We start from the raw sequence: 21,869 nt of genomic DNA, 5'->3' as shown, positions 1-21,869 counted from the left end.
GTTGCAGGCCTGGCTTTTTTGATGGCTGTTGCACCGGCTGCTGCTGTGGCAGTTTTAATTGCGTTGGAATGATTAGGGGGCTCAAGTGAGAATTTTGCACATCTTCTGTAACATGATGTTCCCACATCTACAAAGAACACACTGTTCCTGCACAAGCTCCCATACTGGAGCTGGAGAGAGAGAGCATGAGAGAGACGGAAGAGGAGTGGGGTGCAGGGAGAGAGAGAGACTGAGGAAAAATGCGTATGCAGAAATCTCTGGATTCAAGCACCTGTGTGAATGGGGAGCACCTGGCAAATGTGTATGAAAACACGTGCAGATTAGTATATTTCTCTTCACACTGTATACACACCTGCTTGTGTTTTGTTTGCCCTGGGTGAAATCTAGAGCCTAGAAACATGCTTTCATATCAACTGTATAATGTGTGTATCACAAACCTGTGGATTGTTCTGGTGAGCGTTTGCTTGTGAAAAAGTCATATCTGCAAGCAAATGTTTGTGCACAGAATGGAAAGTGTATGATTGTGTAGCTCTTGGTGGTAATCCCACAAAAGAATTCTTCTTACATTTTCAGCTGGGAGCTTTTTAGTTCTGAAAAAAGGAAGGTGGGGTAGGACATGAGAGAAATTCATAAAATTATTAACTGTGCACAGAGGAGGAAATTCTTTCTTAAGAACAGAATTCAAGATCACCCAGTAAAACTGTTCAGAAATTGGTTCAAGATTGGTGCCAGGACATCCTTTTTCAAAGAGCTCATCTGTCACCTATGGAGTTCACTACCATATGAGGCAGCAATGGCTGTTACGGTACCTTAGGGTGCTCTAACAAAAAGTCTGATTAGACAAATAATTAGAGTTTAGGGCCAGCAACAGCTTATTTGTCATGGCAGTGAAATGGAACCTCCATATATAAAGTATACCTCAGAAGAACAGGGGCTGGTGACATCAGAGAGGAAAGCCACTGCCTTCATGTCCTCCTTGTGAGCACCCAGCAGCCTTTGGCTTGCCTGCTACTGGAAGCAGGATGCTAAACAGAAAGGATGCTGGTTTGATTCAGCCGGGCTATTCTCCTCCTAGGATTGGGGCATATTCAGCCCTCAATATATACACACCTGAAAATGTAAAAATAAATAAATATGTGTGTGTGACTGTGTGTGTGTTTCCGTATCAACATTAATTTCCCCCAGGGGTGTCTTTTTAAATGAGTGGCTTAGTTTTACACCTGTGTGTCAGTAGATATTTATCACAGAATGTACATATGTGTTGAATGGGTGGATCTGTATGCCTGCACAGCATCTTAGACATCCACCTTCTTAGACACCGATCTGCAGTCTTAGGCACACCACCAGTCTCAGCCAATTCCAGTGTTAAGACACCCCACTTCCCCTCTCTTAATGACTCTCCACTACCTCCACTTTAAACCACTAGAATATTCTACCATGCTGTCAACCATGATTCTAATGTGGGCTTTTTCTCTTTGTCTGTAAAAGAATACATATGGGAGGGAAACACCCAAGTGGGGGTGTGTGGAAATGGTATGTTAGAATACAGAGAATCCACAGGGAATTTCCAGGAAAGATCTGTGAGCAAACACAAGCAGGAATTGTGTCTCCTACTCATGAATTTTGCCTGCCAAATGTACTTGAATTTAAAAATCTGACGTAAAAGTATCTGTGCTCCTGCTGGCCCCTGATCATGAATTTTTCCTTCATGTGGATTTTTAATTCTGATGTCAGGCTCTTCCTTGCCCCACCACCCCGAATGCTCAGAACCTCAGTTCCCAACACCCCCCTGTTGCTCTAGTCCCCTGTCACCTCACTGCTCCCACTTAGAGAACCCAGGAGTCCTGCCCTCCTTCCCTATGCTATCCCATTAGCCCCCATTCCTTTCCCTGAAGGGAGGACAGATCTCTCTCATTAAAGGCAGCTGGAATCCTGGTGCTGGACATTTTCATTCTCTCTTGTGTCTATTTTTCTCTCTCTTTCTTCCTCATTCCCTTGTTCCCTGCCAGCAAAAGTCGAGTGTCATGAATAGAGAAGGGTTCCTTTGTTCCTCTGAGCTGTTCTGCTTTCCCACTGCTGCTAGAAGGACTCAGCCAAAATGCTCCCCCTTTTGTGGTATCTGTGTTTCAAACTTCCCAGCCCCAATTCTATGGTTGCAGCAGAAGCCGTGCGCTGTGGAAGAAGAAGAAGTGGGGCAAGGGGACACAAATGGGAGAGAAACAGGCATCTCTCAACAACCTGGAGGTAGCTGCATCTTAGCTCAGTGGTGGAGCATCTTCCTTGCATGCAGAAGGTCCCAGGTTCAATTGCCGCCATCTCCAGGTTAGGGCTGGGAGACAGCCACTGCCAGTTAACTTGGACAACATTGAACTAGATGTGCAAATGGTTTGGCTCAGTATAAGGAAGCTAGAGGGGGGAAATCCCTGGAGAAATAGCTGATCCCAGCAAAAGCTGCATCAAGGAATGAGGGTGACACCTCCATACTGTTGTGAGTTTGGGGAATTCCACATTTTTTAATTAGCCAAGCAAGGGCCATAATGACCCCTGGGTATGTGTCCTTCGTGTAATAAGGGAGGTTGTTCTGTGCCAGAGGGCAAATGGGTGCCCCCCCTCACCTGGCTGGGAGTGAGGAAGACAAAGGCAGAGTTGAGTATGTGAGCTGGACTAGAGGCAGGCAGAAGCCTGGGAGTGAGGGCCATGCTTGATTTCTGCTTGAATCCAAGGCTGTGATGATGCGAGAAGCAAGATCTCCTGGGCTGTTAATGCTGTGAGCCCCTCCATCATAGACCCAGGTTGTATACATGTGTATATAAACCATATACCCTAAAGACAGTCTCTGCTGTCCCTCATTCCAAGGAAACCAAACCCTGGGTAGACCCCTGGAACCTTGCACCGCTTGGAGACTAGGGTGGCGTGCAAACTATAAACAGCTGCCCCAGCTTGTCAACAAAAGCTTCTGGGTTCAGTGAGTTTTGGCTATAGGGACTGGACTGGAGCCAAGCAAGGCTTGGTGCTAGAGAGGAGGCGATAGGTGAGTTTCACAGCTTGTAGGTTTGGGTGAAGGGAAGGGAAGCAAAGGTTGGGTTGTTGTTTTTTTAAAAAAAGTTTTATGAAAAAGCATTAACATGGTAACTTTATGTAAACATAAATTGCTCCCAACCCTGTATTGATTGGATTGCTGTTTATCCTACTCACTATTCCAAAGCAGTGGATCCAAAGTTCAAAATGTATTCCAATCTCAGGTTAGGGTACGTGTATTTAGCAAACTCAAACAGCAATATGTGAATTATCTGAAAGGAACACCATCTGCACATAGACACAGATATGCTCTCCTCCCAAAACAGATGAGGAATACTTTCCTCCACTGAATAATTACTATACTGCACCAAAATTGTGCCACTTTTTATAGCATGCTGCTTCTGTTAACATGCTAAAAGAGTGGCATCTTGATTTAGGAAGTAGAGAGGTCTCCCACATCCACCCCTTTTATTCCATATGAAGAGTTAACACTGGGGTTCTGAGCATCTCTGGTACACAAGGGCTCTGTCCCAATGCAAGGGAGTTATTTTTATTTATCCTTACCATTATTTATGGCATTTATATACCATCCTTCTTTTCATAAGAGCCCAGGTTAGGCTGGATCCCCCAAGTTCCCTTCCACCCCACACATTTTATGAGTCAAGATATCAAACAGCTACGACCAGTAGGAAAGTTTTAGAGGAATAAATTTGTAGTCTGAGCCACAAGATGAGTAGAGACAGAAGAGGACTTCCAAGTATGATACTCTTTCAGAATCTCAGGGGGCAAAAGCGATGGAAACTCGGGAAATCAGAGACCTGGGTTATTTCAAAAGGACTCGCTTTTACAGTATTCATATTTGCTAAAGCAATATTGGCTGTTGCAAAGTTCTGGAAAGCCCCCATCTCCAATATGTTTGAAACCTGATACCAACAGATTTGGTTTTTAGCTTTAATTAAACAACTGGCCGTACATAGAACTACACAAATACATAACACCTGGATTGACAACTTCAATATGTATTAGTCTGCAGCTAATGTATTAGTTTATGCGGCCACTAAAGAACGCAACCAACCACTCTCATGGGCGTAGCCAGGATTTTGTGAGGGGGCAGAACCAACATGACTGGTCAGTTGGTTAATTAGTTCTATTGTTTTACTTGACGGGGGGGGCAGCTGCCCCCCCCCCGCCTCCCTTGAACACTCTCCACACATGGATTGCTATGGCAAGATGCCTTGAGATATCAGATATTTTCAAAATCTGATCATTTCACATAGAAAACAGTTTTTGCACTGAGTGGGAGTTGTGATTTCTTTGTTAGTGTTGTTTTTGTTTTGTTATGGTATATACAAAAATAAACAAAACACATATTTAAAGAACCATAGAAAGCAAGCTCTATAGGGCAGGGACCTATTCTCTTTATGTTTCACATTGATAGTCATATAATAATTCAGCTATTGACTAGCAGCCTGCCATGAAATGATTTTGAAAGGAAACTGTGACCCAGAAATTACTATATTCAATTTTCAGTGGAGGATTTTGGGGTGGAAACTGCGTCAAAAAGGAAACAGGGATCAATGAGAACAAGAAGTGGGCCATTCTAGCACTCCACAGAAAATTCCAAAGGGCAATTGCTCTCCAGGCCTGGAAGCGTGGGGGGAGGGGGAAGAGGCACCCAAAGAGATTTTGCAACTAGAGGGAGTTACTGGGTAGAACAGACCTGAGTTCCAGTAAAATTCCCCCAGGGTGTATAATATGGGTGAATTTTGCATGGCACCCATGACTCTCTGATCAACTTACCTGGGTCCAAAGAAGAATGTTTGCTCCCAGGTCAAGATGGTCAGGGAAGCTGAAGGTGTGTGTGCCTTCTCTTAGTGTGTGTTCTGGCTCACTGGCTTGATTCAGCTGGGGCTCTCCTGCAAGCACATTGGCAAGTGGTAAGAAATCTCCCCTCCTCCCTTACTCTCTGCTGCAGCCTGAATTATATGGATGAATCTTGGAGGACTGAAGGGTAGAGCTCAGCTGGTAGAGCACGAGACTCTTAATCTAAGGGCCATGGGTTACAGTCCCACGTTGGGCGAATGACTCCCGCATAGCAGGGTGTTGGACTAGATTACCCCGTGGTCTCTTCCAGCTTTCCAATTCTATGAATGATGTGTGTCCATGCATGTGGGGAGGGGAGGGTTGCACTTCAAGAGTCTTTGCACCCCACTATCTTCTTGATCCTTAGGGGGCAGATGCTGAATCACATTACAAATCGCAGGTGGGAAGAGCTTAGAACAGCTTTGTGTCTGTAGTGCTGACTGGGTTGTGAAAAGGGATGGCGCATTTCTCTTGGGCAGAGCCAGGGAAGCTGATGGCTTGGAGGAAAGTCCACAGCTCAGTGGTGGAGCAGTGCAGAATGTCCCATGTTCAATCTCTGGCATTTCCAAGGAGGGAAATACTGGGAAAGGCTTCTGTCGGATTCTGAAACCCTGGAGAGTCAATGGCAGAGCCATGTTCCTTGCAACCCACCATGAGTCTTTGAAATATGGCGGGCTATAAATCCACTTAAATGACAGCAGGGCTTTCCCACCTTCCAACTGTTACCGCCAAAAGATCCAACACCAAACAGGATTCTTTTGCTCCCTCCCCAACTTGGACTAAACCTGCCTTTGTTCTCAAATGGCTTCCCCGCTCTCCGTGGCTCCTGCACTTCCTCTTATACTCCGCCCCCATCCCTCCCGCCGCGCTCCCCAGGCTGCCAACAGAAAACCAAATGGCAGGTGGGGACCTGGCCCGTGCAGCGCCCTCTAACGACGCCCGGCCTGTACTACCACAGCCATTGATTCGTTTATTTGACTTCACTTCTTCTCCCACCAGCGGCTGTGTGACAAGCTCTTCCCTGCTTGGCTTCTCATAGCCCTGTGGTGTCTCTCTCCATCCTGCGTGACGCCACAGGGACAGAACCAAAAAACCTGTTTTTACTGCCTACCTTTGTTAACGCGGGAGTGGGATGCACGATCTTTTTCACTGCTTTTTAAAAATGCCTTCTCCAGTCTCCATCCATCCTAAGCATCTCTCTACAGTCTTCATGGCAGGGTGGATGGCAGCCAAAGGAAGACTGGCATGATCCCTCTCTACTCCGCCCCCCCCTTCCACTCTTCTGCAACCCGGCTGGCTCGCCTTCTGATCGATGCTAAGCAATGGGCAAGCTATATTTGCATACATCCCAATGATCAACCATATGCAAATGGTGTGGTCTTTTTACCTCCCCCGCGGGGGTCGCCTCTTTCTTTCTCGCTCTGGGTCAGTTCGCACCTCTAATGCTGTGGGCACGTTGGGAAGGCAGAGGGAGGGAGGGATTTTTGCAGGCAAGTAAGCGGACACTGTCAAACTTCACCTTTCTCTCTGCGTTGCATTTCCGCCTCGACCTCCTCGCGTGGCCGTGGGAGACAGACCACATCTCCCACGCAGAGGGGGCGAGCCCCCTCCCCGGGTGTGGGTCCCCCCCCAACAACACCCCTTGATTTCCCCCCTGATCCCGGCCTCTGCCAAGAAGACCCAGGGCTCCCAGCCTCACTTCAGTCGGAGGAGCCAGGTTGGTGCGTGCCGGCTCTCTCTCTTTTTCGCGCGCGCGTGGATGTGTGTGCGCCCCCCTTACTTTTGAGAAGGGATCCGGGGAAGCCAGGGATCCGATCCAGCTCCCCCCCCCCCCCAGCGCCTAGGACTGCAGCGCTGTGCTTCGCCTGCTCTGCCTCGCTTTGCAACCTGCCTCTGCCGTGGTGCTGGTGGGGACGTGGTGTTGGTGCGGAATGCTAATGACCCTCTCTGGCGTGTGTGTGTGTGTGTGTGTATGTGTGTCTGCGTGTGTGTATCTTTGCCTTGCGCGAGAGAGGGGAAAAGAACAGACGACGTGGTCTGGTCTGCGTTAAAGGAATAAAAATATATCAGCGCCCGCTCGCCCCCCTCCTCCTCCCCATGCGCTTCTCTTCACCTCCCCCTTTTTTCCTTTTTGCACCGCCGCGTGTTTTTTAGAAAGGTGACCCGGGAAAGGGGGGGGGAGGAAAGGAAAAACCGCGGGGGGGGGGGCGTTGAAATAAATAAATAACTCAACTCTCCGAGCGATGCGGAGATTTCTAGGCTCAGGGCCTCGGGGAAAGGCAGCCTGCGAGGGAAGAAGGGAGACTTGGGCTCCTTTCTTGTCTTTCGCGCGAGCCCTCCCGGCCCAGGCGACCCTCCGCCCGCTCGCCCACCCGCCTCCCCGGCGCCGGTTTCTCTGCTTTAACTTTGGGATGCAACATGTGTAGCGCGGAAGCTGCAACAACCTTGAACGGAGACAGACGCGGAGAGGGCGCGGGGGGGGGGGCGAGGAGGGAAAGGAAGGCAAGCGGGGCGGGGGGGGGGCGCCTGAGCGGTGAATGAAGATCGGGAAGAAATTTTTGGAAGGGAAAAGGGGGGGGGGGAGATAAGAGGACGAGGTGGGGGGAGGAGGATGCTGCTGCTGCTGTTGCTGCTACTGCTGCCGCCGCTCCTGTGGCTGGTTGGATTTAGCGCTCGTTTGATTCCCCGCAGGAGGAAAGGAGATTAAAGCGAGGGGGAAATGGGGATGATAAATAAAATCATTTTTTTGCAAAAACGAGAAGAGGAAAAAACCTCTTTTTTTCTCTCCAGACGCGGAGAAATTTTTGCACCCCTTCCATTCACCTCTGGCTTATTCTGTCCTCGGGAGTTGTCATGAAAAGGTAAGAGCGGCTCCCTTTATTTATTTACTTAAGACACCCCCGTCCGTCCGTCCCCCCCGATGCCGAGACAAACGTCCGTCCGGGTGTTGTTGTGCAGGGTCACGGGCAGAGGGATTGGGGGCTTGGAGGAGGTGGAGGGAGGAGGGGGCTTCTCTGGCACCTCCCCCCCAGCACCTTTCTCTCTCTCTCGTGTGTGCGTGTGTGTGTGTTTAAAGAAAAGTGATGGGGGGAGCTTGAACTGCCCCTCTCCATCATATGGATGATCTCGAAACACGTCGGACTAATGTGCAAGCTGTCCCTAGTTGGAGAGAAAAGCCCGCACCCCCTTGATTTAGGATTTTGCCCTTTTCCGGGGGGGGGGCGATACCAAGGTTTGACTTCATACTTCTAACGGCACCCTTTCTCTCTAACACTCCCCCCCACTGGGTTGCAGGGGAAATAATAGTGACACCCCCGTTTCTCTCTCTCTCTCTCTCTCTTTCTCTCTCTCTCTGTGTGTGTGTGTGTGTGTGTACACGCTCGCGCGCGATTTGTTTGTGGCATTAATCACCCAGACTGCAAGAGTATGAGATGCAAAAAAGAAAGAAAGAAAGAAAGGCTTTTTGTTGTTGTTGTTTAAAAAACCTTCCTTCTTATTATTCTGAATTAATTCCAACCTATGCAACTGCAAAAGAATATCAGAGAGACAAGAGGCGTACAGACTTGATTGCAGCGTCTGGCTTTTCTTAGCAGTCTGTATTTTTTTTTAGAGAGAGAGAGAGGGAGAAAAAAAAAGAAGAAAGCCAATTGAAGGGCATCTACCTTTTTTCCCGTTGAGAGACAAAAAGAAAAGCTAGGAAAGCGGGGCCGGGGGGGGATCCCTTCTTTCCCCTTAGAGCAGAGTCTTTTTCTGGTTGTATTGAACGGCCTCCGTTAAAGCGGCGTAAGGAAAGGGGGGGGGGGGGAATCTAGCAGGATCGGGTCCCGCGTTCCCATGGGAGAGCGGAAGGGTCTGGAGGGGCGAGTGGGAGGAAGGCTCTCCAGGGACCCTCTGGGAGCGGAGCCTAGGCAGTCGGAGCGGATAGGAGCCAGGAGACTCTGGCAGGAGAAGAGCGCCTAGTGGTTAGTGGGCCCGGGCAGTACTAACGAGGAGCATAAAGGGGTGCGGTGGGAAAGAGAGCCAAGGCTCCTGGGTCTTCTAGGAGGAGCGCGGGGCTGAGAGCAGGAGGGAGCCCAAAGCAGGAGGGAGCCACTCGATCCTTCAGGAAGGGAGTGGATCGCGGTGGTTCAAGTGAGGCAAGGAGCCAGACATCTTCAGATTTCCACTGGGGGCTGGAGGACTGGAGCAACAGAGCCCCACCCCCCAAAAGGATTCTCCCACAAAGGGGAGGGGCGCTGGAGAACCTGGGGTGGGTGGGCGACAGTGTGTGAACATTGCAGGGTTGTGCCCATTCCCCGAACACACACACACACACGTCCGTCTGGGTCCTAGACGCCAGCGATGCCACGCGCCCTCTGAAATTGGGTTTGGAGGTGTGAGAAGAGCCAGAGTCAGGCCCCCGCTTGGGTCTGCCAGAGGATCTCGCTGGGTGTGAGCTGCAGGACAAAAGGAAGCCCAGCCTGGCCTGCCTGGATCAGAAGCTAGCTGAGGTGAGAGCGGGGATGAAAAGCCTGGTGGAGCTGGGGAGGGAAAGGAGACTTTTCCCCAGCGCGGTTTGGTCAATGAATGATCATGGAGGGACCACACCTCTCATCAGCAGCAGCAGCAGGAAAGCCAGCAGAGGGAATCTTAAGATGGCAGTTTGCAAGACCAGGGACGTGTGAATGGAGGGGTCCCAAGCCAGACCATGCCAAGGAAGGGGCTGCCTGAAGACGATTAGGAGGTATTCAGGTTCCCCACCGGGTGGCAGGCTGGCTCTTACAGAGGTAACTCTCCCTCCCAAAGTGGGGCGGGGAGGGGGGCGTTGATAGGAGGCTTGCCTAAACTGGCCTCTTAATAAGGGTTTTGACAGGTAGGATGGGAGTTAAAGAGGATTTTATTTGTGAGCGGGTGGAAAGGCTGGGATGTTGAGACAGAGAGTGATTTATCTACCAGTCATTAAAGGAAAGGAAAAATCTGCCATTTGAACGCCAGGCTGAAGCACAGCAGAATCCTTTCTGAGTCTGTACTCTGCCCAAAATGAGTTGGGAATGGATGTATCCGAGATCTAGCAGCAGAGGTGGGAGAGAACCCAGGCAGGCATCCTGGTTGGCTCAGGTCCCTCCCCCTCCCAAAATGACAGAGGTGGCTGGTTTCCTAATTCTAACCCTGGATGCAGAGGACTGGGTTCCTCCCGCCTTCCCCGTTCTCAACCCAGAAGCTGCCTCCTACGCCAGCCCAAGAGTCCAGATAAGGAGACACTTCCTCCCCCATCCTTCCTTGGCTCCATGTGCCTGAGGAAGATGACATCGCTTAGCCTGCCACATCTGCCTTCCTCCCCAGCTTGCATGTGTGCATGTGCACACATGCCCAGCAGTGGCTCCATGCTTCCCATGCACGCGTGGGCCCAAGGGGGAGGTAGGTGGCTTTGCTGGGCGCCAGTCAGTCAGTGACTGAATAGTGGACTGGGAACTGGGAAGGGCACAGAGGTAAGAGAGAGGAACAGAAGGGGGGTGTTGATGACCAGGCCCCTGAACTCCTTCGGAAAAGGTTTGGTCATTAAGAATTAGATGCAGAATCCCCTTCCAGCACCTTCTGCTTTTCCCAAAGAATTCACAAGGTGCTTCCTCACATGCCCTCCTAGTGCTCAAATTACTGGGCGGAGTGGGGGGCGGGTGGGTGAGAGGTATACTCTTTGTGATGCCTCTCTTTAAAAGGCATGGTTTGGCTAAAATGGGAGGAGTCAGGAGGTGGGGCTTGTCCATTTTATTAAGGCCCTCTACCCTTACCCCATAGTTCAAGCACGGTGCCCTCTCTCCCGCGTATGTTGGCATCTGGGCAACTCTTTTCATACGTAAGGTCTCATGCCAGCCCATGGGAACAGCCATCTAACAGAAATAGCAGCAAGGTGTGAGTGTGAAAGGGAACTGAAGGGAAAGAAAAGAGGGGGCCAGGGAATTTAGGGAGTTGCCTGGCAAAAGGCCACAGGTCCCTTCTTTTTAAGAGGAGGCTTGCGATTCAGCATGCAAAGCACTTGCAGCACCTATGACCCCTCAACAAGGCAGAGGGGCAGAGGCTTGGCTGGAGAACGTGGGCCACATTCTCATGACCACTTGCATGCCAAGCAAAGGGTGAGGCAGTAGGTGAAGAAGGTAATGTCCACAGGGTGATGTTTAATAGAGAGGAGCAAGGCAAGAGGTGCTGTACCACAGGAAGAAAGGTGGGAACCATTACAGGACCTTTGGTAAAGAAATACTGTCTTGTTTGTGTGTGTGTTCCATTCAGTATTCCCTTTTCTCTGTCCTGCTGCCTCCTGCTATGTTCAGGACACCCTTCTCTAAAAAGCTCTCCTCACACTTCATGCGCAGTCCTTGAAATGCCTATGGAACTCATTGTCACCGGACAATGCAAATAGGTAGGGATTCAAAGTGGGTTTTTGTTTTTGAAAGGAAGGGAATCCTTAGAGAGAATAATGGAGAGTGGGGTAAAACTGATAGCAGCCAGCAAAGATGGGTGCAGGAACCAGCCTCTTGCGGAAGACGACTGTGAAGCTGAATGCAAGGCAGAGGATAACATCACTTTGTAATTACTACTGTGGTTTCCTCAGGAAACAATGTTTTCCGTGTGGGGAGGTGGGGGCGGAATCCCTAAGGTGATGCTGGCTTTTCCGAAAGGATGTGCGAGCTCCGGCTTTTCTCATCCTTTTCTCAGCCCAGTTTCTATTGCAGGTGGGTGTTTTGCTACAGCCTGCAGGCTAGCTGGACCACTTTTCATCTTTTGTGCAGTCTTGGCGGCAGTCTGTGGCTGCTGGTCACAAAGATGTTTCTGCCCGCTTTTTCCCTAGGATTGGAAATGGGGCCACACAGTGGGCTCCGCAGCTGTGGGGGCTGAAGCGCTATTTTCCTTGCCGGATTCTGGAGACTAGATTAAGATGGATCATTGGTATGGCCCAGCCTGATGGTGACTATGACCTTTGAGTGTGTGCATCTTTGTCTATGAGTATCTGCGCTTGGGACCCCACATCATTGGGTGTGTAGTATCTGAGCGTGTGCTTCTTTTCATGTGTCTATGTGGGCTTTTCACACCTGGAGTCTGGCCGTTCACATGTGAGATTGCTAGCATTTTACAAAGCAGGTGTGTCCTTGGCTGTATCAGTGGCTGTTTCTGCCTTTCCGATTGTGCATGTGTGTCAATGATCCTATTTGCTGCTGTTTCAGGTGCATCAAAGGCTGCCTCTCTTTACTGATCACTGTACTGGGGTGTGTGTGTTAAATCTCACCTGCTGTGTGAACCTGTATCAGAGGCTGCCTCTCCCTTTTGTGCACATGGCTTGTTCTCTCCTCTCTGACTGTGCGTGTGGATCAGTGGCTGCCTCTGCCCTCTGACTGTCTGCTTTGCCGATTGCCTCCTCTCTTGATTGTGTGTTGCTCGGGTGACTCTTCTGGCATGGGTATAGCTCGGTATCAATAACTGTGTCTCTTCAGGTTGTGTGCGCGCATGGCTGTTTTAGTGCATCAAAGCAAATCCCCCCCCCCTTTCCTGACTGCCAGCATTATTTAGCATGCAGGGGTTGGCCACAGTTCAACCTCAACGCCCCCCCCCTCACCCCCGCCGCCCTTCCAGCTCAGCCATCAATTCACTCAATGGACTTGGACCAATAAGTCTCAGCCATTCTCAACATGGCAGTATTAGTCATCTACCTCCAGAGGATGGACTAGGTAAGAATGGTTAAGCACATTTGCCCTCTTGGTCTGCCGTGGATGGTATTACAAACAAATGAAGCTGTATTATACTGAGCCAGACCACTGGTCCACTTTGCCCATTTGTTTACCCTGACCAGCAACAGTTCTCTAGCTTTCCCGGGAGATACCAGGGATTGAACCTGCAACCTCCTGCATGAAAAGCAGGTGCTCTGCCACTGAGCTACAGCCATTCCCCTCTCCATCCTTGGGTCAAGGCAACACTCTCTGCTGCCTGAGAAAGAGACCCCATGTGTGGTCTCTCCCTCCAAGCACACAGTCGGAATGGCTTCCTCTCTCCTCCTGCCACTTGTAGATTTTTCTCACCGGTTGTGCCTTTTCTCCCTTCAAGAGGCGTTGGCTGCTAGAAGAGCCTCCTAGCAACAGATTAGCTGGTTTGGGTGTGGTCAGTGAGAGATGCTGAGGCGCACGACTAACTGTGCTGCACAGATTTAGTGCCCAGAATGCATTAGAGTGCCTACAGCAATGTTATTTGTTGAGATTTGAAAGGTTGGCGGTTTAATTTATGTTTTAAATTTTGCTTATTGTAATTTTATGGTTATAAGCCCTTTTGAGACCTGCATGGTAAAAAGTGGGATATAAATTTTTGAATAAATAAATGGTATACAGTGCAGCACTACTAATAGTATTATTACTAATAGCAGTAGTACTGTGAACTTGTATGAGGACGCACACACAACCAGGATTACACACTGAATACAGTGGGGACAAGTAAACATTTGACACTGCCTGTGGCAACAACAGCCTTCCACCTATATTCCCATGTTTTCCCCAAATATACAATGAAATTGCAGCAACACAGTTGCATAGTGAACCCATCTGTCTTTAAACACCCCGGTAGCTTTATCTGCAGGTCTTGAGACAGAATCAATAGTTTGCCCCCACCATTTTGCAAGCGGTTTTCATCAAATGTACTTCCAGCAACGTAGCTGTGTTCTTTTAATTATTGATATGTATGCACCTCCGTGATTAGTAGTGTGAGTTGAATGGAGAACATACATAAGCACTGGTTAGTTTGCACATTCGCTAGGTGCTGTAGTAGACAGTGTACTCAAATGAAGAGCATAAACAGGGAACTCTGCATATGTGCAAAAACTCAAGTGATGCTGGGAAATGTGTGCAAACTTGACAACATATTTCACACACTGGCTGGTCATGGTGAGTTCACCAGTTGGAAAACATGTACGTTCTCTGGTCAGGTGTGAAATGCTCAGATTCACTAATATCCCTTGGAGGGCTATACACATTGACTGGTCAGTGTACACAATTCCCATTTGTTAAGATATTCTCCACATTGTCTAGGGAGCGTGCACAATTGCCAGCATTTGTCAGACACATTTTCCCATGTTAACCATATTTCTGAAATATAGATGCTTTTGTGAGTAGGGTTCTATCTCTACATATCTTCCCCATGTGGTTGCTAGAGAATTTTAGGTACATGATTTATCACTGCTCCTTCTTGCAACAGCTACAGTTAAGTATACTGCCATATCTATTCCCTTGTGCAAATATGGACTACTTACCTGCTCTTGGGGTGTTACGTCATGTTCTCAAATGCTCTGCTTACCCTCATTCAAGGAGATGTTGCCATCCTACACAATGTGAATTGACACCAGATTCTGCCCTGTCGCTACATAGCCTCATGGCTTGTATGACACGATTTTTGTCATGCAGGATGCCAACGTCTTTTAAGACAAGGGTGGGGAAACGTTAGTCCAACAACTTTGGGGGGCGGCGGAGGACGGGTTCCCCATATGCACATCCTTTATGCCATTGTACCAACAGGTCAGTAAACACTGTAACAATGTTCTACTTCAGACACTACTTAGACAAAACAACATGGTTGCATATTAGCACACAGACCTACTTAGTCGTGCCATTGTGTTTTGCTGCCATAAATACACTTTAATGTAGTACTTTAAATAGCTCCTTTGAGATGATAGTCCTCACACTGCACCATTGTACCTATATGTTAATGCGCTTTTAGATAATACCTGCCCGCTTTCACGTTCTTCAGGCCCATATTAAAAAATCTATCTACAAGACAGTAAGCTCTAGGAAGGCCTCAGCTCAGTAGTAGAGAACATCCTTTGCATGTTGACGATCCCAGGTTAATCCCTGGCATCTCCAGGCAGCGCTGGGAAGGATCCCTGTCTAAAACCACAGAGAGAGGCTGCCACTCAGTGGAGGCAATACTGAGCTAGATGGACCAGTAGTCTGACTAAGCATATGACAACTTCACTTGCCTTCTAATGTCTGCAATTCCACAGCCGACATCGTTGCACACTAAGTTACTCCAAATCTGCAACAACTGGGCTGTCAAGCTTTACGATAATTTATAAATACATCCCCTAATTTTTGGCCCTGTTTTTCACACGTCATCAAGGGTACTGTTTTACTCCATAGCTACACCTTGCTTCTAGAGAGAAATGTCTTTGCCTTTTAATGCCCAGGTTGAAATAAAGGAAACTGTCATCCTTCCCACCCTTGGACAGATTCTTTTGACTGTAGCTGCCAATATTGATCTTGTGTGTGCAGCCCATCCTATTACAAAGCTCATCCAGGTCACAGTTTATCACAGATACACTCACAACCAAACAAAAACCTTCTCTGGTTGCAATGTTTCCATGCTGTACACAGGGATCCTCCTGAATCTAGTTTTTGGCTGCAGCTCTTACCCCTTCCCCAGACACACTAATTCAGGCTGCAAGCAAATACATGGGAATAATTCTATAGATAACACCCATTCAGAAAGAGATGCCACGATTGTAAATGGCTGTATGAGAGAAAGTGCCTCCTTTTCAACACACTCTGCCCACCCTCCTCTGCATATAATCCATGGTGTTGTTTATTAATACCATTCTTCAGCCAAACCTACAGGCCCTTTCTGGCAGTGCCAACACTGATTCTCACCACCGGCCACTTTTTTCATACATGCTGTCTCTGTGTTCATTCACACCCTCTCTCATTTATCTCTCACTGCCGCCACTCGCCGCCTGCACCCTTGTTCCTTCCTGCAAAAAGCAGAGGATTCTGGGACCATTGCCGACCCACCCCCTTCCTCCAGGTGCTCCAGTTTCCAGATCAAGCCATTAATGGATACTTATGAAAAGCTCCCCCCCCCCCGCCCCATGCTCCACTAAAGAGCAAGAGAGTGTGTGGGCTTCACAAAACTGCTAGGCACAGCTGTGCTAGCAAAAGTGGCCTGTTGTCCGGGTTCCAGGAAACAGAGGTGATCCAGTGCGAGGCAGAGGGTTTTGGCAGCTTTGCATGGAATCTGTGCGCACACCAAAACAGCTGGGAAGGGGCCTTGCCAATGGAGGGAAGAAATGAAAGAGAGTTCGGGAGCAGCTGTTTGGGCAGGGATTCTCCTTCACCTGGCACTGAGAGGCTAGTGCTATAAACTAAGAATGGAGTGGTTTAAGGTGGAGGAGTTTGCAGGGGGAGGTACATTGCAGAATCCAGGAAGATTTAGGCCACAAACACCTCACCTATTAGAAGTTAGTATCTTAGGAGAAAGGTTTCTAAAATGAAAGGTAATGAGGCTCAAGCCTCTTGTTAGTCTCTGAGCCAGAGCAGCCAAATTGAAGTTTGGCTGAAATTACGGTATATAACTGAAATGCACTCTGCACATGCTTTATCACTACTCCATAAACTGAATAACAGAGGCTCTGGCTAATCTTCTGACTCGGCTTAAAAGTTGAGTATGGTGAGGTGTGTAGGGCTGCATAAAAGTAGCAGGTTAGAACTGGGAGAGAAAAGCCCAAAATGGAGGTGGGAGGGAGGAGTATTAACCTGGGATTACCGGGCATCAGCAGGGAGAGATTTTGTGCGGGCACGTCTTGAGTGTGTGCGCGCATGTGTGGCTTCCAAATTAATTACAGTCAGAGAAGAGCCTGTGAGCGTCACTTGATGGGATTAAGGGTTTGTGGGAGGCGTGAAATTGACGCATGAAACCCTAGACCCTCTCATCTCCCCTCTGGCCCTGGGAACCTGGTGATTGGTTCCTCTTGGCTAATAACTCCCCCCCCCCCAATTTCCTTCCCTGGCAGCCTTTCTTGGTCCCCCACTTTTCCTCCCCAAAAAACCTGTCGCAATCCAGGGGGATTTTGCTCCTGCAGGCAGCTGGCAGGTGGAAATGAAACCTGCCGACTTTGATTAAACCTCTCTGAGGCGTGTGTGTCGTCTCATCGGTGCTGTGTGTCTCAAAGAGAAACAGGGGCTGATCATCCCAGCATCACCTTCCCTCTTCCCCAAATTAGGATGCCTCACAACTTTCAACACCAACTGTTTGGATTTATTTATTTATTTATAGTTTAGAAAGTGAGGGGGATAAACAGGCTTTATAAATATGCCCAGTGGGCAGAGAAAGTGGATACTGATGAGTTTTTCCTCACTCTCCCCTAACTTGGGGTCACCCAATTATGTCAGTTGGTAGGAGGATCAGGACAGAATGAAGAGTTGCCTCCGTGCAATGCATAATTAACCTGTGGAATTGCTGCTGCAAAAAGGGTGAGCAATGTGTTTAGAAGGCTTTAAAGGGGGATTAGATTAATTAATGGATGGCAGCCTTTGTGTGGAGCTTCCAGGTTCAGAGGCAGTGCCACTGAATACCAGTTGCTGGGAAGAATAAATGTGGTGAAAGCTTTGTTTGTAGGCTTCTTGGCAGCATCTGGCTGGCCAGTGTGCAAAATGGGAGTCTAGACTAGTTGAGCCTTTGGTCTGATCTAATGGAGCTCTTTTTTTCCATTTATTTCTTGCTTAAGAGAATCATGGAGCGGAGAGTGGGGCCAAAAGGATGTACAATCCACACAGGCAATCCCCCCCCCCGTTTTTGCCCCATTATATGGCAACCAGACGCATCCACAAAGTCACATCAAGGGGTCACCCAATATCAAACTGTTCATTCATTCATTCATTCATTTCATAACATTCATACGCTGCTTGATTGTAAAACAACAACAACCTCAATGTGGTTTATAAAAAGGTAAAACAATAAAGTTGAGAAAAATTCACGGCTATACTTAAAAACATACAGAAGCTAAAGCAGATTTAAATCACTTCAACTTCCTAGCATCTGGGTAGACTTGTCTAAACAAGAATGTTTTCACCAGGTGCTCAAAAGACTACAGTGAAGGCAAGTGCTTGATCTCAATAGGCAGGGAGTTCCAAAGTGCATTAAACAATTGAGTTCTTATCAATGTAGAATGGGTATATGTGGCACCTGTAGTAGTACCAATTTTGCTGATCAAAGTGGTTGAGTGGGCACATGGAGCAAGATGATCTCCTAGGTAAACTGGTCTCACGTTGTTAAGGGCTTTATATCAGGGGTCAGCAAACTTACCACGCCTCGGGCTGGTGTCTCCAGTGCCAATCGTGTGGCGGGCCGGAGGGCAGGGGAATGTGTGCCCATACACGTGCGCACACACTATTTCTGGTGCACTTCCGGGTTGGAGGAGCACCGGAAATAGCTTGTGTGCACGGGCCTCCTCCGACCTGGATGTGCACCGGAAATAACTCTTGCGCATGTGCAAATAACGCTTGTGCATGTGAACAAACTATTTCCGGTGCTCCTCCGACCCGGAAGTGGGCAGCTGCGCAGCACAGCGCCGGTAAGCGCAGGCGGCGGCAGAAGGCGGCGGGGGTCGCCACAGGCTGGATAAACAAGTCCCTTGGGCCTTATCCAGTCTGTGGGCCTTGGTTTGGGGACCTCTGCTTTATATGCTTTATATGAATTTGGCCCAGTAGCAAATTTGCAACCAGTGCAGATCTCTGAACACATGTGTTATATGCTGACAAGGCCTCACTGATGTCAGCAATCATGCTACAGCATTCGGCACTAACTGCAGCTTCTAGATGAAGCGTGAGGGAAGCCCCACATAGAGCGCATTGCAGTAATCCAGTCTTGAAGTAACCAATGCATGAACTACTGTGGCAAGGCTTTCCTAGTCCAGGAATGGCCACAGCTGTCAAATCAGCTACAGTTTGTAAAGTGTACTTCGAACCACTGAGACTACCTGAGCCTCCAGCGACAGAGCCGAATCCAGAAGCATCCCCAGACTGTGAACGTGCTCCTTAAGAGTCAGTGCAACCCCATCCAGGGTAGGCAACTGACCAATTCTTGGACATAAGAACTACTCTCACACAGTGCCTCATTGCAGTAAGGCCCTGTATCCTATTGTGCTCCAACCTCACCCCAGACCCGTTTTTCCAGGGACATCCCTGATTTAGAGAAGCCATCCCAGTTTCTGACTTGATCCGGGAATGTCCCATTTAGGATGTCCCTGTTTTCATTGGCAAAATGTTGGAGGGTATGGAGTTATCTGACCACCGAGCCATCTGAAGGCAATCCTGTACAGTTGTACCTTGGTTGTCAAATGCCTTGGTACTTGGATGTTTTGGCTCCCAAATGTCGCAAACCTGGAAGTGAGTGTTCTGGTTTGCAAACATTCTTTGGAAACTGAACATCCAGCGGGGCTTCCGTGGCTGCCAATCGGCTGCAGAAGCTTCCTGCAGCCATTCAGAAGCTGTGCTTTGGTTTCCAAACATTTTGGAAGTCGAACAGACTTCCGGAATGGATTCCATTCGACTTTCAAGGTACCACTGTATAGCGAAGGTTTTTTCCATGTTTAATGTTTTGTTATGATACTTTGTATGTATGTTGGAAGCTGCCCAGAGGGCTGGGGCAACCCAGTAAGATGTGTGGGATATAAACAGTAAAATTATCATTACGGAGTGGGACGTCCCTATTTTCATTGGAGAAATATTGGAGGGTATGTCACCCCACAATAAGGATGCCCATCAACCCTAACCCATAGATGTCTCACACTATTTTAGCCTTGTTCTACACTCAAGCTGGGCCATATTTCTATCTGATAGAAGGCTCCAAAATGTCAGGAAAGGTTCTTTTCAGCCCTGCTGTTTGATATTCTGTAACTTGGGGGAGGATGGGAGCTTCAAGATGGTGTGACAGAGGGAAAGAAAGAGTGAGTGCTAGATGAAGTTGCAGTGCTGCTCTCTCCACCCACTTTTGGTTCTGCCCCCTGAGTTGTCTTTTCCTACGGCTCAATGGGCCTTCACAGGGCCCACCTGCTTCAGCCAGAGGTGCCAGGGGGACACAGCCAGGGTCTATGTTGGACCACTGAACTATGAGTCTCAGACTGTCTTTTGGATCTAGCAGCCCTCCCCTCCATCTGTACCTTCCATCCCTCATGTTCCCCAGACCCTGTGATTCTGCCCCTCAGACACACGGACCTCACAGTCTTTCCGAATGCAGGATTTCTACACCAGACTCAGCTGCAATTGCCTTTGATTTAAACAACAGCACACAACAAACACGGGGGATTCAAGGAAAGGTCTTTCAAAGCTTTTCCTGCAGAGGACTTGGACGCCTCTCTTGCCCTCCCTCAGCCTTGAGGTGCTTGAGGGTGTCGGCTTCATTCCTCCAATACTTCAGCAGCATTTGTGCTTGTCATGCCAGTGAAGAAAAAGTATGTGAGCTTCGCCAAGCCAGTGTCCCTGTTGTATCCCAGCTGTCCTTGAGTACTAAGCAAGGGATCCCTGTGTTAACAGCCGCCAACCCAAGAGCAGGTGTAGAGGATTGCCGTGTCCATAACCCCCTCTCACCCTAGAGGAAATTTAGGGAACGTTTTTGTGTTTGTAAGTCCTAGCATAGAGGCAACAATGGTCTAGTCAATGCAACCACCCACCTCCAACCCAGAAGCAGCTGCCTTAGTCCCAGGCAAAAGTGTGTTGTCTGCTTGCGGGGTGCGGAGGCTGTTTGCCCTGGTGTGTGGCATCCACCCGGCGATGTCAAACACCCGGGGGCCATGTTCGTTTCTGTGTTCCTCTAACTGAGACGCGCGGAGGAAAGAAAAAGCGAGAAAAAGGACAAAAACGCAGCACGACTCGGGGCCCCGAGGGGAGAGAAAGAAAAGGCAGGAAAATCAATAACTCCGGCAGGAACCAAAGAGAGAGGGGAGAGGAGGAAGAAAAGGGAAAAGAAAGGAAAGCTCATTGAGGGAGTGGGGAGAAGAGGCAGTGCGAGGGAAGTGGGGGCAGAAGTCTTACAGCAATGGGGGCAGAGCATTAGGAAGGCCTCTTGCGGTCTTCTGGAGGATGTGGAATGCAGGCGAAAGCGTCAGCAATAGCCGGCTTGCCTTTATGTGGTGTGGGTGTAAAGGCAGGAGCTGACTGTGTGTGTGTGTTATTTCACATGCGTTTATTTAAGAGCTGAGACTTTGTCCATTCTATGGACTGCTTTGCAACAGTGAAATTCCTACATGCAGGGGGCCTAGGAACATAGGAAGCTGCCTTTTACGGAGCCAGGACCCAGATGACTATCTAGCTCAGCACTGTCTACACTGACTGGCAGCAGCTCTCTAGGATTTCAGGCAGGGTTTTCTCCCAGCCCTATGTGGAAAGGCTGGGAACTGAACCTTCTCTGTGCAAAGTGGGTGCTCACCCATTGGGCTAGGGCATATTAATTCCTACACAGAAGTGGCATCTCTATAAGAATTTATTCTTCTTATTATATATTTACCCTGTTTGGTGTACGTGGTTCTTCCCTCCCCGGTTTTATACTGACAACAACCCTGTGAGGGAGTGGGGAAAGAGAAGGGGGGCAGGCACGGGGTCCATGGGTTTAACGGCTGAGTGGGGATTTGACACTCTAGTCACTAGACCTGGCTCTTCACCCTTCACATCTTGGCCAATGTGAAGGAGTCTCGGGGGGGGGGGGTTAGGGGAAGAGGGCAGCTATTTATTCCTAGTCCCCATGTGGGTACATGGTGCACTGCTCACTATTCATAATTTGCAGAGCACTTTAAAAAAACCGACGTTGCTTTCACAAACAAGCCCACAAGGAAGCAGATTATCAGTAGTCCCATTTTACAGATGGGACAAATAGGGGTGCAGGAAAAACAACTTATCCAAGGCTGTACTAGTGATCTGTGGCAGAGACGCCTCTTGGACCAGCTCTCTAACCACTTGGCACTGGCATATCTATTCACCCACCCTTATTCTTTTCCCTCTTTGGGGTCTGTAAGATGGTATGGTATGGTCTCCATGTCTGTTCCTGATAGTGGTAGGGTGACAGGAGCATGAAGGGGGGAAGAAGGGGGGGTCTTTGCTTGCTGAAGGCCCTGATGAGCCGGGCAGAGCGCCGGCTTCTGATTGCACTCCCAGGAATAGAAACACTTCTGTGATTGCGGAAATTACTGTCTCCTCAGCAAAGAGGCACAGGGGATA

At 48.9% G+C, this 21,869-nt stretch overlaps 1 protein-coding gene and 1 long non-coding RNA gene across 5 annotated transcripts in view; one reads left to right on the top strand and one right to left on the bottom strand.

Moving 5' to 3' along the window:
* LOC309355334 overlaps positions 1-21,869 on the bottom strand; it is a 114,687-nt gene that overhangs the window by 2,689 nt on the left and 90,129 nt on the right. Inside the window, exon 3 of one of the 2 annotated variants that reach the window (XR_014162492.1) lies at positions 11,826-12,301. The exons of the other annotated variant lie outside the window; for it this stretch is intronic. This is a non-coding gene — a long non-coding RNA (uncharacterized lncRNA). Of the gene's footprint in view, positions 1-11,825; positions 12,302-21,869 lie in introns of those variants that run through there. 2 annotated transcript variants of the gene reach the window in all.
* GRIN2D (glutamate ionotropic receptor NMDA type subunit 2D) overlaps positions 6,586-21,869 on the top strand; it is a 59,440-nt gene continuing 44,156 nt past the window's right edge. Inside the window, exons 1-2 of one of the 3 annotated variants that reach the window (XM_081885898.1) lie at positions 6,586-6,602; positions 7,672-7,742. The gene's annotated coding sequence lies outside the window, so the exon portion shown is untranslated. Of the gene's footprint in view, positions 6,603-6,845; positions 7,040-7,671; positions 7,743-11,704; positions 11,803-21,869 lie in introns of those variants that run through there. The other 2 variants (XM_081885897.1, XM_081885896.1) reach the window with 2 other exon arrangements.

The sequence above is a fragment of the Podarcis melisellensis genome, assembly GCF_964234715.1.
Source record: "Podarcis melisellensis genome assembly, chromosome: 13".
In the NCBI taxonomy this organism is placed as follows: domain Eukaryota; kingdom Metazoa; phylum Chordata; class Lepidosauria; order Squamata; family Lacertidae; genus Podarcis; species Podarcis melisellensis.
This window is presented reverse-complemented; position numbering and strand designations above follow the sequence as displayed.